The sequence below is a fragment of the Pseudonaja textilis genome, chromosome 11 (assembly GCF_049901715.1).
Source record: "Pseudonaja textilis isolate UNSWEBS1 chromosome 11, rPseTex1.2, whole genome shotgun sequence".
Taxonomy (NCBI): Eukaryota; Metazoa; Chordata; class Lepidosauria; order Squamata; family Elapidae; genus Pseudonaja; species Pseudonaja textilis.
Genome location: NC_142000.1, coordinates 22,663,159 through 22,678,011, shown reverse-complemented (window position 1 = coordinate 22,678,011; position 14,853 = coordinate 22,663,159). Strand labels below are relative to the sequence as shown.

Below are 14,853 nucleotides of genomic sequence, written 5' to 3'. Positions count from 1 at the left end.
CACCATCCTATCCACCCCAGGCAGAAGTAGCCTGGCAGAGGGTGGCACTCAGCCTGCCCCACATTTCCAGAGAAGTCAATGCGCAAAATGTCCAGGAGGATTCGAGGCTGATGCCAGCTTCCTCAAAGGCCTGTAAACATCCCTCTCATCCCATTGGACCTGCAGACCAGAAAGAGGGCAATAAATAGAAAATGCACTCACACACCCTCGGATGCCCAGGCCCAGCGCTGCTCCCTTCTTGGCTGCTCAGAAGACACTTGGCGGGCGGGAACTGCTCGCAATCCGCTGGTGTGATCCACATACATGAGTGGTAATATGCCTGCTCCTGTTTCACTGCCTCTCCCACTGCCTCCCCCCAGCCCATTCCTCTTGTTCTCATGTTCAGTGGTTATTTTAGCTTAATGCAATGAGATCACGCGGCTCCCTTCATTAGAAAGCCTCGGCCGCCTCCTGCACCTATCATCGCTTTCAAAGGAGAAAATGGAAGAAAAACAGCTTTTCTGGGTGAATCGGCTAAAATGGCTAAAACGCCGCTTCATTGTTCAAAGGGGACCAGCGGAGACCCAGCTCCAGTACAGGTCTCAGCCCTACTGGGGGGGGGGGGACGGGGGGACAAGGGGGGGATGGGGGGGACATTCCTGTTCCAATCCAGGGTGCAGGAGTGGTAAAGCATAGGTGACTGTTTTCGGTGTGCGTGACCAGGATTGCTTGTTTAAAAGTGGGCTCTTCTTCCTGGCATTCCCCTTCTTCTGAGCTCAGAAAGATGGACTCCCATCCACCGGGGCCGGGCTAAATCCGCGGTGACAGCCAGATGAAAGTTTCCCGGGCACGAGGGCGCTTTTGCCTACGGTGGGCCGGGCTCACCCGCGCGAGAGAGCGAAGGGCTCCTTCCTGGACCCCCGCCCCCGCTTCTCAGCCCCAAAGCCGCCTGGCACCGAAATGCACCCCCCAAGCAGAGCCCATCTGCTGCTGGCCGGAGCCCCCCCCCCCCCAGACACCTGCAGGCCCCGGGACTTGATCCCCGGCCTCTCACCTCAGACCCGGGATCACCCTCGCCCCCCCACTCCTCCGCGGCTGCCTGCGTGGGAATCAACGGGAGAGCCCGGAGCCCCGGCTGCCCCTGCGGGACGGGCGAGGGAGAAGGAAGGGCCAGCCGGCCAGCCAATGGCCCCGACCTCCTGGCAGGTAATGAACGGCTCTGCTTGCGAGGGTGCGTGGCCGAGGCACAATTGGGCCCCCCGAAGGGCGCAGGAGCCGCCGCTCCAAAGCAGGAACCCGGCAACTATTGTTCTGGCTCGGCTGCGGTTGCTGGGCGAAAAGACGGGAATTTGCTTGGCGCCTATTTCCATAAGCTGCTGGCGCGGAGGCCGAGGATACGTCAGGCCCACTGAGTCACCGGGGGGTGATAGTTGCACGACCCCCCCCCCGCTTCTCCCGCGTGCGGCCTCCGTCTCTCTTCCGAGGAAGAGCCGCCAATGGGCGGCGCGGAGGCTGAGCGCGGGGGCCACTTCTGGAGGGGCAGGGAAGCGCCGCGGCTGGGCGGGGACCCCGGTGCACTTGCCAAGCCCGGCCGGCCCCGCGCCCAGCCCACTGGCGCCGCCGCCGCCGCCGCCTCGCTCTGCCCGGGCCGAGGCGCAACGGGCAGGCAGGGCCCGGGAGTCACGCTCCGCGATGAGGGAGGGAGGGAGGGAGGGGGCGGGCGCGATGCGGTTCAAGCCCCCAAATGGACCGCCCCCTGGAGCTCCTGGCCCCGCAGGGCCCCTCGCCTCGGCCCGGGACCAAGGCGGGGCCCAAAGGGCGCGGAAGGCAGGCCGGAGCCTCTGGAGAGTTCGGGGTCCCCGCGGCGGGTCCGGCCCCGGCCGCTCGCGGGGCAGGGAAGCCAGGGGCCAAGCGCTCCGGCCCCGCTCGTCCTCTCCTCGCGGGGAGGCCGCGCTGGTTCCTTCCCTCCCCCTGCCCGGAACGTCCCGGCCGGCCTCGCCCCTGCCAGACCAGCGGCGCGGCTGGGTGCCCTGGAAACCAGGCGGCTCCCGAACAAAGGCCGCATCCCCGTCACCTTCGCCCGGCTTTTCAAAAGAGCATCTCCCGAACACAAAGCACCAGCGGGAAATGGCAATTTTATGAATCCTAATCAATCAAAGGGCTTATTAACTCAATGTGAAGCCAGATTAAAATCTTTAATTATAAATCGTGCTAAAAGGAAAAACAAAATGTACTTATAGTACACTGAAAATTCCGGATATTAACATCGTTGTTATTATCTCTGGCAATATTAAATCCCCCCCCCCCGCACTTGCAACGGGGCCGCCTCTTTCTCTTCCCAAAGAACAAGAGAAGGGAGCAGCACCTCGTCCCTCCCTCCTTCCCTCCCTCCCTCCTTCCTTTCCTCTCAAGGCTTATTAAAATGTATTCTTTTCTATTGCACACCAGGCAGTTTGCAAGGAAGCCGGCTGCGGGCGGGCGGGGGGCATTCAGGAAACCCCATTACAGCTGCACAGGGAGAGCGGCTGCGCTTTATTAAGGAGGCGAGCCGGAGTTCGGGGCTGGGGGGAGGGGTGATGCAATCAAATGTGAAGCATTTCTGCTAATGAAAGAGGCATGCTTGTCTGCGCAAGGCCGGGTGATTGGCAGGAGTGCAGATTGGGAACCACAGGAAGGGCCTTTCCTCAAAGCCGCGGTGTGAGAAAAAGCGAGGGGTGGGTTTTTTTTTATTAGGCGGACATTTGGGAAATGACCACAGCAAATTTAATCACAGTTGGAAGGAGGCTGACTGGGGGGGCGGGGGGGACGGGAGCGGCGCAGCGCCCGAGCCACATGTTTTATTTATCTGTTCAAAGTCACGGTCATCCCATTGTGTGACACACACACACACACACCGCATTCTGTCATTTTGGAACACAACAAAGGCCAAAGGCTTGGCCGGAACGAGCGAAGTTCATCCTTTTCATATTCAAATCATAAAAGCAAAATGCATCCCGCATTGTGATGCTAAAACCTGCATTTTCTGTGCATCTGCCTGACAGGCTGCTTGCCTTCGCCCTCATTTTTATCTCGCCTCTTTTTTTTCACACAACCATTTTAAACATGCTTTGCCCCAGTGTCTGCCTTCTAGCAAGGGGTGAGGAGGCATCCAGAAAGGCGGGGAATCGGAAACGCTTCCTTCCTTCTTTCCTCCGCCTGCCTGTCTTCTCAGGGCTGCCCTTTGCTTCCAGAGCTCGTGGTCAGCCAGATCAGTTGGATCTCCCTGCCGCCTCCCCTTCCCCTTGAAGGGGCGAGGCAAATGGAACCATCCGCAGCAACCCAGACCTCCACCCCCGCAGGTTAATAACGCTGTGTGTACAATTTTGTATCTTCCTATTCTGAGAGCGTCGATTCCAAAATGGATCCAAATTTGATTTAGGAACAAATCCTTCCTGCTTTTTGGCATTTTGCCCAGCGTTGGGTGTTCCTGAGCTACCAGCAAAGTAGCTGTTGGCTCTCACTCGCTCTCTCTGCAGGTGCCCCAACCCAAGAGAAATTAAAGCGCCTCAAAATCCTGGGGAAGACGCGGGAACAGTATCCAAAAGAAAAGGCTTTCCTGAGTACTTTTAGGACCCAGATTGCAACAGACCCGATCCGAGCAAATTCACACGCGCATCTTCTTTCCTACGGAGAAAATCTCCCATTCCCGAGGGGGAAGGCGGGGGCTTCTCTGACCCTTCCTCTTTCTGGGGAATGGGGCACATTCTCTCTTCCCGTTCCCCACCTCTTCCAGCACTGCCATTGCCCGGCCGGCCGGCCGGCAGCCCCACTCAGCGCGGAAGGAGACCCCAGCCGGTTCTCCTTTGCCTCCGGAATCGAGGCCCTGACTTTGCTGCCTCTCCGTTTGGTACTTATTTACGCATCCCGTTTCAATGAAGTAGCAGGAGCCCTGCAGAATAAAGTAAAAAGACCAAATCTAATAAAATAATTCTACTTAACGTTATTTTAAATATCGCTGCAGAAGATCATACTATCTAAGAAGTTGAAACCATTAAAATCCCAAGTACAACACAGGCGGCTCAAAACAATAATAACAACACAGCCAGTAACATATTTGCACAATAATTCAAAGAAGCAACTAAATGTCAAAACAGTTGATATACTTAATTTATATTTTTAAAAAGCAACAGTCAAACTTGTTTTCTCCAGAGTTTCTTTTTGTATTTTATTGCCAGAAATGAATACTAGGTCTAAAAATTATTAAAATCTTTGCCAGCATATTAAAAACCAGATTTCCTTTAATTCTATATTATTTAAATTATATTTCAGAAGAAGAGCATTTTTCCTATGATATTTTCCTTCTCAAAAAATTAATTTGGAACAAAGATTAGAGATGGGAACTGCTCTGCTAGTTTATTTGCAAGAATATATCCTATTTTTGCAATGCAAATATTTAAGAGATAATGATGTATTTATGTGGAAAATAATATTGTTTACATGAGAAATAAACTTCGTATTTACAGGGCTGGAATAACGATGACTAATTTACAGTGGGTAGCAGGATTTATATTTGTTATAGAAAGAAAAGGCCTTTTTCTGGTATTTTGAGGGGAAATGACAGTGCAGACTTTTTTTTTCGCCAAGAAAAACAAATGCGAGAACGAGATTTTAAAAGCGCTATTTTTAAAAAACACCAACATATTTTAAAGGGACCTTAAAGTATTGCAAGTATTCCTAAGGAATGCATGGCTCCATTTTCATTTGCCGAATACACAGTCCGGAGCATCCACCCGTCCCCAGCCACCGCGGGGGTGAAGGGCGCCGGGCCAGAAGGAAGGCTGCCCAGGGGTTTAATCTGGATTCCGTTTGGCTGGCTAAATCTCTCCTTATTGTTATGCAAAAGTCAAGCGCTCTTTATCCTTTTCCTGCTCCTCGGACGGGCGCGCGGGGGCGGCGGGGGGAGGCATTGTTTCGTTTGCCGTCCAAGGGCGACGACCAGGTCAGAAGGGCGCGGCGGCAGCCCCGGCGGGGGGAGGAGGAGGCTCCGAGCCCGGGGCCGCCAATAGAAGATGGTCCGACCGAGCCCCGACCCCAGCAAGGGCTCCCCGAAAGACCAGCGGCGGGATGGCCCGGAGACCCCGTCCGGAGCGCTTAAGCAAGCCCGCGCGCAAACGCCGGGTCGCCGGGGACCCCTCGAGGCCGCTCGCCTGGCCCTTGGGCCCGGGGCTGGAGCAGACGAGCCCCTTCTCGGGACGGTGGACTTGACCGGGGCCGCCGGCTAATCCAGCCCCAGATGGCCGTGGACCGCGCCTCCCCGTCTCGCCCGCCGCCAAGCAGCCGGATTAGGCGGCCCGAGCCGGCGCCCCCGCCAAGGAGGCTCTCCGCATTCCAGAGGCGGCCCGAGCCGCCCGGTCAGTTCCGAGGCGAGCATTTGCGCATTTTCCACCGGCCGCTGCTGCCGGCCCCGCCGCTCTTTCGCGAGAGAACGCCGGGGCTTTCTCGCTCATTTTCTCCGGTGAAAATCTAAAGCCAGTAACTCGTGGCGTGAACTTAATTTCCAGGCAGACCCGGGGAGTGGATAAATATGTAATAATACCAACGTTTATAATTACGAATACAAATATTTAGACTTCCGAGCATCCCTTAAGCCTCCCTAATGCGAGGAAAATCGACCGGCATTTGCTCAAACATGACCCGAGTCCTCGCTCAGGTCCGCTTTTCTAAATTTTGCATAAAGCGGAAAACATTGCCAGCCTTTTGAAGTTGATCTCCCCTTCCCTTCGGAGAATCAACTGGCTCTGCCTTGAAACGAGAGGTCCCTCTGCCCTGGACCCGCCCTGCCATTTCTCCCAAGCCCTTTGGATTTCCACATTTCCTCGGAAATCGTTATATAATTTTGTAAACCTTTAAGTGATCGACAGGAGGGCCGGTGAGACCAAAGACCGGGTGAAAATCCCTGGCAAGTAAAGCCGGTCCCGCGTACCTTTGAAAGGTTAGGAAAGCATCGGCTGCGCTCGGGCTCTTTCCTCGCAGGCGGTGAACGGGAGAGGCACAAAAGAAAGCAGACGCGATTTAGAAGATTAAAGATGTTTTTGTTCATTTCCCATTTTTTACAAATCAGCTTTTTAATGGAAGAAACTGTACATTCCGGAATCTTTCCAAATCATCTAAATGTAGGTCTGCCTTAAATATCCCACTTTCAGGATGACGCAACAGTGCAGCTTCCTCACACCTTTTGTGTGCTAAAAGCACCCTTGTTACTAAGCTGTGGCAAGGAACATGCATTTCCCCACACTTCAAAATATTATTTCGTTTTTGTGATTTCCTTAAAAATGTTATTGCTGCCTTGAATACTTAAATTAGAAGATTGTTGTTCTGATATGTTCGTTATTATTAGCCCCTCTAAACAGTAATTTCAGAGGGGAGATTGTATCATTCATATGCATGCACACAAACACATCCACACGGGCCAGTGTGAGATTATTATTATGTTGTTTCCACACCCCCACCTGTATATCTCCCCACCCCCCACCCCCATGGATGGTGTGTTCCAGATGCTTCAGGCCACAGAAACCCAGCAAAGTTGAAGGCCGCAGTTCCCTTTTCCTTCCCTCCCGGAAGCCCCTTGGGATGTGTGGGAGGCACATCTCCTCTTTCGTATTACCAAGGTGGGATGACAAAATGGGACATTCTGACCCCAAAGTTTAACATTATTATTGATACAAATAAACAGTTATTTCTCTTATCACCTTTTCAGGAAAGTGCAACTGAGGACCAGATTTGAGCAGCCAGAAAACTTCCTCTCTGATAGCCAAGCGGCAGCACTTTTTGCCACAGGAACAGAAAAAGCAGAATGAGAAAGCAGGCAGGCGCTCCCCCTCCCCCTTTTAAAGTAGTCTTCACGAAGTCAGGCCCAACCCTGCCCCCTCTGTGATCTTCAAGCAATAGATCTGCCTGCTTGTCCATCAGGACACAGAGCAAATGACCACCAACTGCTGCTTGGGAGCGTCATTAACGCCACTGCCGCAACCCTTCAAATATGTCTAATCTGTAGCCTGTGTCATTTTTATTTTGTGGGTGTATTTATATTCCTCCTCCTCCTCCTCCTCCTCCTCCTCCTCCTGCGCCTCCTCCCAACTTACAGTGAAGCAAAAACATACACAGCACAATATATTAAAACAAGTTCAAATAAATAAAGTACATAACATGGCCTGTAAAATGTAGGATTTACAAAAGTTCATGGAACAATATATGCATTATTCTTCAAGGGGCTTTTGGTTACATTTGACCACTTCTGAGCCATTTAGTGCTCTTCTGGTCCTGAAGCTGAGCCATAACTGGACGTTCAGATTCCTCTCTTGGGAGGGCAAATGTGGCCAGACCCCTGTCCCGAACATTCACGGTGGATGAGCAAAGGGCAGCCCAGTGCAACTTCAGCCAGGAGGCTGGGTGGGGGATACAGAAAATGCTCAAATACCATTCCTCACTTGAGCAACAAAAAAAGAAAGAAAGAAAGAAAAAGAAATCTACAAATATTTTATTTTCAGTGAGAGAATGAAATGGAACAATGTTAATATGTTACCTCAATTCATTTGTCAATATCTCCTTTGAGAAAATAGGTGGCCCTCCTCCCTCGGCCAAGAGCCTTGTTGACAAGCAAGCCATGCTCCAGCAGGCATTCTCCCCCGTGCATTCAAAGCACAAAGCTGCTCAAGTTTTTAATGCTACCTGCTGGCATACCTGCTGGGACCTGACCAATTGGGGGAAACTACAACTATTTTTATTAGGGTGGATAGCAGTGATAAAAATGAATATTCTACCAAAATTATTATACTATTTTCAGACAATTCTTATAAAATTGGATAAGAGATTTTTTCAGGAGCTAAACAGGCTAGTTATGAAATTTATATGGCTGGGTAAAAAAGCACTAATAAGCCTAAAAATGCTACACGATAGCAGAAGTAGTGGCAGACTTGGACTCCCAAAATGGGAATTGTATTACCAAGCAGCAGTACTATTATGGGTCAAGGAATGGATAAATTTGAAAAAAAAAAAGAATTTTGGTAACTGAGGGTCACAACCTCCAAGCAGGGTGACATGCCTTCCTATGGGACAAAATAAATGAGACACATTCGTACTTCCATAGACATTTGATAAGGGAATCATTACTGCAAACCTGGGAAAAGGTTAAAAAAAAATTATATGAAGTTACTAAAATGGGTCTCAGCAATGGAAGTGATATTACACCCAAATATGAGTGATACAAGGAAAATGGTCAGATATGAAGAATTACTAGATAATCAGGAGAATCTAAAAACAATTGATAAATTAAAAGAACAAGATATAATTATAGATTGGTGGTCATACTTACAAATTCAGACAAAATCCAGGAAAGACTTAGAAGAACAAGGGATAGAAAAGGACTTACGATTGGAACAAATTTTGACAGGCAAGGAGATAAAATTTATAACAAGAACGTATAACTATTTGTTGGAAGTGGAATTAGAAGAGGAAATAGTAAAGGGACGAATGATTGCCTGGGCAAAAAAATGTAGGGCATGATATAAATTTAGAGGATTGGGAAAAATGTGGATGGATAATTGTAAATTGACATTGTCAACAACGTTTAAAGAAAATCAATATAAAATATTTTGTAGATGGCACCTAGCCCCTGCAAGACTGACCAAAATGTATCCAAACACCAAAGCAGAATGTTGGAAGTGTAAATATAAAGAAGGGACGTTCTTCCATATATGGTGGCAGTGTCCAGAGGTTAAAAAATATTGGATGAGGGTACAAAGATGGTTACTGGAAATTACAGATCACAAATTAGAACTCGAACCGGAAATATTCTTATTAGGAATGATTAATGGAAAATTGAGCAAGGTTATCTGATACACCATTATACATATCTTAACTGCGGTGAGAATAACCTTCGCACAGGGATGGAAGAAGAAAAAGATACCATCTGAAGAAGACTTGACACAAAAAATAATGGATTGTGTAGAACTGGATAAATTCACAATGGAATTAAGAGGCAAGGATGATTCGGACTAACTATTATGCGGTTTGGGATAGGTGGTACAAATGGGTGAAGGATAGAAATAAGATTTGATGTTTACGTATAAAAGGAGATATATGTATCAACAATGACACGAACACTGTTAATGTGAATAGAGTATTTTCATTTTTTAAAAATAAAATATATAAGTTGCTGTGATGTAACTCAAGACAATGAGTCATTCTGTTAACGGGAAGCATTATTTTTCATAATAGTTCACATGGCATTAGAAACAGTGAGAAATGCAAAGGAAACTTCAGCCTACAGGCCTAACCACAAAAGTTATTCTATGTTTTTCTGGCTGATGGAAGCAAGTTGGGGAGATCGGTTCCCTTTACCAATTCCTCTGAATAAGGCTATCTTAGCGAAGCCTTTCCCAAAAGTTCCAGCTTCTCCAGATGGATAGAATCCAGCTTCTTGATTTCTTTGACCCCTGGTTTTATTTCTCAGAGCCATGCGAAGGTGAACATCATCTCCTCCTACCCACCACTGTGAGCAGGAAGGGGCGATCCAGGGCCCTACTGGGAGAAAGGGATGCTGGAGCAGCCCCCAAATATTTGCCACCTACTTAAAGGAGGCAAGTTGCCTGAAATGTGGGCTGGATGTCCTGGAAGGGAGCAAGCCCTGCTCATCCGCTGCCTGTCTCCGGTAGGTGCCAGGATGCTTTTCAAACATACCCTTTGCTGCTAGGGGTGTATTCTGTACAGACATCTGTGCTGCTGTGTTTTCAGCCCATGGACCAGGAACAGGCAAGAGGGAGTTAAATAAATCATGTTTTTCCTCTTTTCTTTGTGGATAGGTTTAGTTCTCTTCCTGCCAAGATTCATTTTGCTCCGCTATCTTGCAAGAGACACATATGGGGCAGTGAAATTGCCATCCAAGAAAGCATGTCTCAGCCTGTAGAGACATCATCAAATAAGATTAAAGCAAAGCAACAATAAAAAGATAGACCCATTGTTTATTTCCTTTTTTGTCCTACAGAGAACATCTGATGAAAGTCAGGGAGGTACTTGAATGCTTCTAAAGATTTTTCGGTCTCTTTCCTTCTTTGCCTGGTTAGGGAAAAAGGCAGAGCCTTGGCCAAATCTCTTCTTTTCCTTCTCAAGCCTAACAAACAAAGTGCTGAATAATAGGGTGTCCAATTCTCCTCTGATAAATGGCACTCAAAGGTCCCCAGCAGATCTGCCTCTTCCTTCCACTCTGTTTCTCCCCCACCCCGCCCCACCTCCAGCTGCACCTGGCCAGCCCCTCCCTCGTGCATGCCAGAGCTACTACATCCAGTTGGCATTTTAGAGGGTGGGCTGTGGAAGGAAGAGCCTCTCCCTTTTTTAGGGGGCAATTCTATCGCAGAGCAGAAAGGGTTTAGCTGAGCCAGGGCTGATTTCGGCCTGTGTTCAGTTTCCCTGTGTGGCTCCCTTGTCACCCTTGGGAGACCCAGTCTGGCAGAGCTGAACCCACCCACTCAGACTCAAAAGTGGGTGGGTGGGGGAGGGGTCCTGCCTCTTCCCTGCCACTGAAAGCCCACACACCTTTTTGACCTTTTTGACCTTTCTGCCCAGCGAATATTAATCTTACAGAAAGACCCTGGAATGAAATAAAAGAGGAGGCGGGTGGAGGGGGGAACTTAGGCTACCTTCTCCAAATATAAGGAAAGAAGCCAAGGGATGCTTCTCCTGTCCCTACAGCTCGTCTTCAATGGAAGGAAGCGGCAGGACAGGCCGGGCCTGAAGCGGCTACCCAAGGGCCGGGCAAAAAGCAAACTGGAGGGAGCTCCAAGTCTCCCCCCCCCACCCCCCCGCAACCACCGCCAGCAGCAGCAGCCAGAGAGAAGAATTTGGAATCCACTGGAGGAAGAGCCTCATAACAGGGGTGGGTGTGAAAGCATTGCCACCTTCCCCATTCTTCCCTGTGGCCCCCACTGGCTGGGTATCTCTGCTCCCGTGGGGGCCCCCTCAACCTGCCCCCTGGAGAAGACCGAGCAGCATGCTGGAGCACTTTCAGCCTTCCTGAGTTCTGATTTTTAATTTTTGCCAGAAGAAATTAACCTTATTTATTTCAACTGTAAATTGAACTAACGGGTAAAAAGAAAAAGTGAAAGACAGGCAAAGTGACCAGTCAGTGATGCTGGGTGTCCCTAGGGGGGTAAAAGGAGACAGAATCACAAGAAAGCCCAAGTTCACTGAGTGGCTCAGTATCGTTCAAAAACTCCCAGCAGATGCTGATTGAACAGTGGCTCCAGTTGTCTGATGCCTTCATGGCCAAGGGGCGCCACAACTTTATCCCCTTCACCATTCTTGAAGAATTCGTGGCCCAGCGGGCAACAGGGTGCAACACCTCCTGGGCCCGCGGACTTAGAGCTGTCAGTCCTCCCAATGAAAAACGATACAACAGCAACCATATATCGTCCACAGGCCCTATGCGCACTGCAAGGGAAAGACCCTTCATGGTTGTCCATAAAACCGAGATCGACTCCTCATCAGATACAACCCAATTTAGATCTCCTACCCAAAAGAGAAGCCAGTTTTGTCCCTTGCACCACACTCAACATTCGCTGAACAGGTGCCAAGGGTTTGCAGCGAAATCCCTGTCCAGAAGGAAAGAGTTGATAAAAGATCTCCAATTCTGCAACAAGTGTTGCAAATCCAAACAATCGCCCAAATACTGCACAGCCAAAGTGCAATGTCATTTCTGCAAAAGTGACACGCATCCAACCGCGCTTCATTCTGACGCCGATCCACCACTGCAGACATCTTGTAGCCCTCCTTTGAACAAGGAGCCTCAACGTGATACAGAAGCACACCCAGAGCCAGCGGTGAGTGTCATTTGCACAGCGGTGTGTCATCAGAATCTGCTTAGCCAAAGTCTACCCAGATGGACGCCCAGAAGAAGCAGTGAAGATGTATGTAATACTGGACCCTCAGAGTGATCGCTCACTCGCCAGGTCCGCATTCTTCGACCTCTTTGATGTTCAGAAGGAAGAAGTGAACTTCACAATATCGACGTGCACCGCACCAAGACGCACGGCGGGGAGGGAAGCTCCTGGACTCTGTATGGAGTCATTAGATGGAAGATCCCAGTTTCTTCTGCCGCCCCTGCTGGAATGGAATGGGATACCAGATGACCGCAGCCGCCTTGCAACACCAGAGGTAGCTAGCAACACACCTCACTTGAAGCGTATGGCTCATCTATTTCCCGCCCTAGATCCTAAAGCCAAAATTTTGCTCTTGCTGGGATTTGATGCCCCTGACACCTTAGCGCAAACGGAAGTAGTCAGAGGCCCGAGAGACTCACCCTTTGCCTTGAAGACAGACCTGGGTTGGGGAATGACGACAAATGGAGGAAGCCTCCTGATGGCTTCAGACAACTTCCTCACTTCAAGTGATTAAGCCTTAGACAAACATCAGAAAGCTAAAAAGGACCAGGGATTCCTCAGTTCTCACACGGTTTTTGAATCAAGTAGCAGCTAGATTTAAAAGCTAAGCAGGACTGGGCCTACTAAACACAGAGATGGGAGACCACCAGGAAACCTGTAAGTTTTAGACTAGACTGGAAGGCCAGAGGAAGTCTCCTGCAACCAGGTGAGAACAGATTGCTTCCACAAAAAAAGTGAAAGCTGTGAAGTTACCAGAACCCTCACCCAACTCTGGGAGAAATCATGGCCATCCTTCTTCCAAGCTGACCATCTGATAAAGAGACCACTGGGAGGGAGGGGGAGTAAGAACATTCTAGGCTTTTAATGCTTCTTCTTTCTCACAGAAATAAAGCGATGCTAACGGATGGACGTTGGATGGCTTAGGTCAACTGGGGAGATGCTGTGCGATGTACGTCAAATTAGGTCAATTCTGTAGAACTGTTGTAGAATGGAGACATTCAGAGCAGAACCGGAGCCACCCCTGGGCTCTTCACATCTGCACAGTCTCCCCTGTGGCCGCCCACAAGCCCTGCCCCTCCACCCCCCCCCCCGGGGGAAGGCCCTCAGCAAAGGCAAGGCCAAGGGGTGCATTGCATGGGAACTACTGCCAGTGCTTCCACCTCAGTTTCTCCATGCTTGTCAGCTGAAGGCAGGCGCTGCAACCACCAGCAAGCAAGGATCCCTCCTGGAGGGGCTTCTCTGCTCTGTTTTACAAGGCAAATATTGTCTGTTCTCATTTCCAGGGCAGCGCGTTATTAAAAGCTGGTTGTAATTTTTGAAATTAAAAAGCCTTCCTTGGCTTGACATGTCATCTCCTGACGTCCCCAGGGAAGGAAATCTTCTCACGTTCCTGATCTCCCTGGCTAAGAACTTAGTTTCCCCTGGCAAATCTGGCCTGGCATAAGCCTTGCTGGCCAGTCTGCAGGGCCACCAGGCCTGTCCTCAATTTGCCAGTCCCAATGGGAGGCAGGAGCTGCAGACCCAGCACAAGGTGACCACAGAGGTGAAAAAGGCTCCCTCACCCGGATAGTGCCTTCCAATATGGCTGCTGGAAAAATCAGCAGTGGAAATGCAGGAGAAATCCTTGCCCAGGTTATTATCCTCAGCATTCGGATAGCCTGCTCCTGCCAAGGAGGACCCGCTTAGCCATCCCAGTTGACGTGTAGGAGGCTTCCTCATGAAAGGGGTACATTTTTCTTCCCTGGAGATCTTCAGACAGAGGCCAGGTAGCTCTCTCTCTCTCTCTCTCTCTCACTCTCTACCACCCTTTAGCAGATCCTGCACCAAGGACGAGAGGTTGATTACATGGCCTCTGAGTTGCTTCCAATTCCACAATTCTACCATGAAAATCCAACGGATTGGAGGCTTCACACAGAGTTGTTATTATTTGGAAATAGCAGACATGCCCTTCTCTTTGGACCTTGTTCCAAGCTCCCCCAGCAAGGGCCAAGGCCACTAGGAGATTCCCCACAGGAGGAAGTCAAAAATATACTCTACTGCAACCCAAGTATAATTTCACACTCACTTCTCAGGGACCTGTAAACACTCTCAGAATTATTTTGTAACAACAACAAATTGGATTCAAAACCATACATTACGGATTCTGAAATTAGGGTTGCCAAAAAAACTGGATAGCAACTATCAACCTTAGAGGATTCAACTACAGAAGAGCAAAAATTATGTTGGAGCGGAGTGGGAAGGCAGACGGGGGGGGCGGGGGCGCGCAAACAATTGATTCCTCACAGTCTTCCTTTATTACCCTTAATCGACATGCTTAACAAGAACAAAGCAATCGCTGCCCGTGAAAATGCCTGGGAAAACAACCGCAAAGCTGCTGTGGGTTTTGGATCAGGCAGGAAGGACCTCTGTGGCCAACTCCCCCAGCTGGTGGATTTGCACGGATGCCTGCCTCTGCCTTTCCTCATCAAAACCAATGCTACCAGTTGCCTGGTCCTTTCCCAAAAGGGTTAATCCCCCCACCTTTCGGCCTGGGTTGCCTTTTGTTTTAAGTTACAATCCCCAGGAACATTAATCTTTCTCAGGCAAGATAAACACAACTGACATTTGGTGAAAGTAGACGAGCGAGCGGGTGGCTACTGATGACCAAGCTGAAGTGTTTTTCTGAATGCCCCTTTATTTTCAAACATTTATATCACATCACAGGGAACACGTTTCCCTTTTTGGGAAGCTTGCTTTCCCTAAAGGAAAACTTTTAATAAGGTTTTAAATGAGATAGAAAATTATAACCCTTCTATCAGGGACTCCATAAATTTCAAATGCAATCCTTATTTGGGATGAGCCATTAAAGTGATTTGTTTTGTTAGCCACTCCTACCTAAAAGTCAATTAAAATTTATTAAATATGATAAAAACTCAAATCTAAACATTGTTTTAGCTGCTTGGATTGGTTAAGTCCATTCTGC

At 49.3% G+C, this 14,853-nt stretch overlaps 1 long non-coding RNA gene across 1 annotated transcript; it reads left to right on the top strand.

The window, feature by feature from the left end:
- The first annotated feature begins 637 nt into the window (after window positions 1-637).
- Window positions 638-8,481, top strand: LOC148124869 (uncharacterized). The gene is made up of 2 exons (XR_015744917.1): window positions 638-1,185; window positions 6,716-8,481. It is a non-coding gene; the product is annotated as an uncharacterized LOC148124869 (long non-coding RNA).
- The last annotated feature ends 6,372 nt before the right edge of the window (window positions 8,482-14,853 follow it).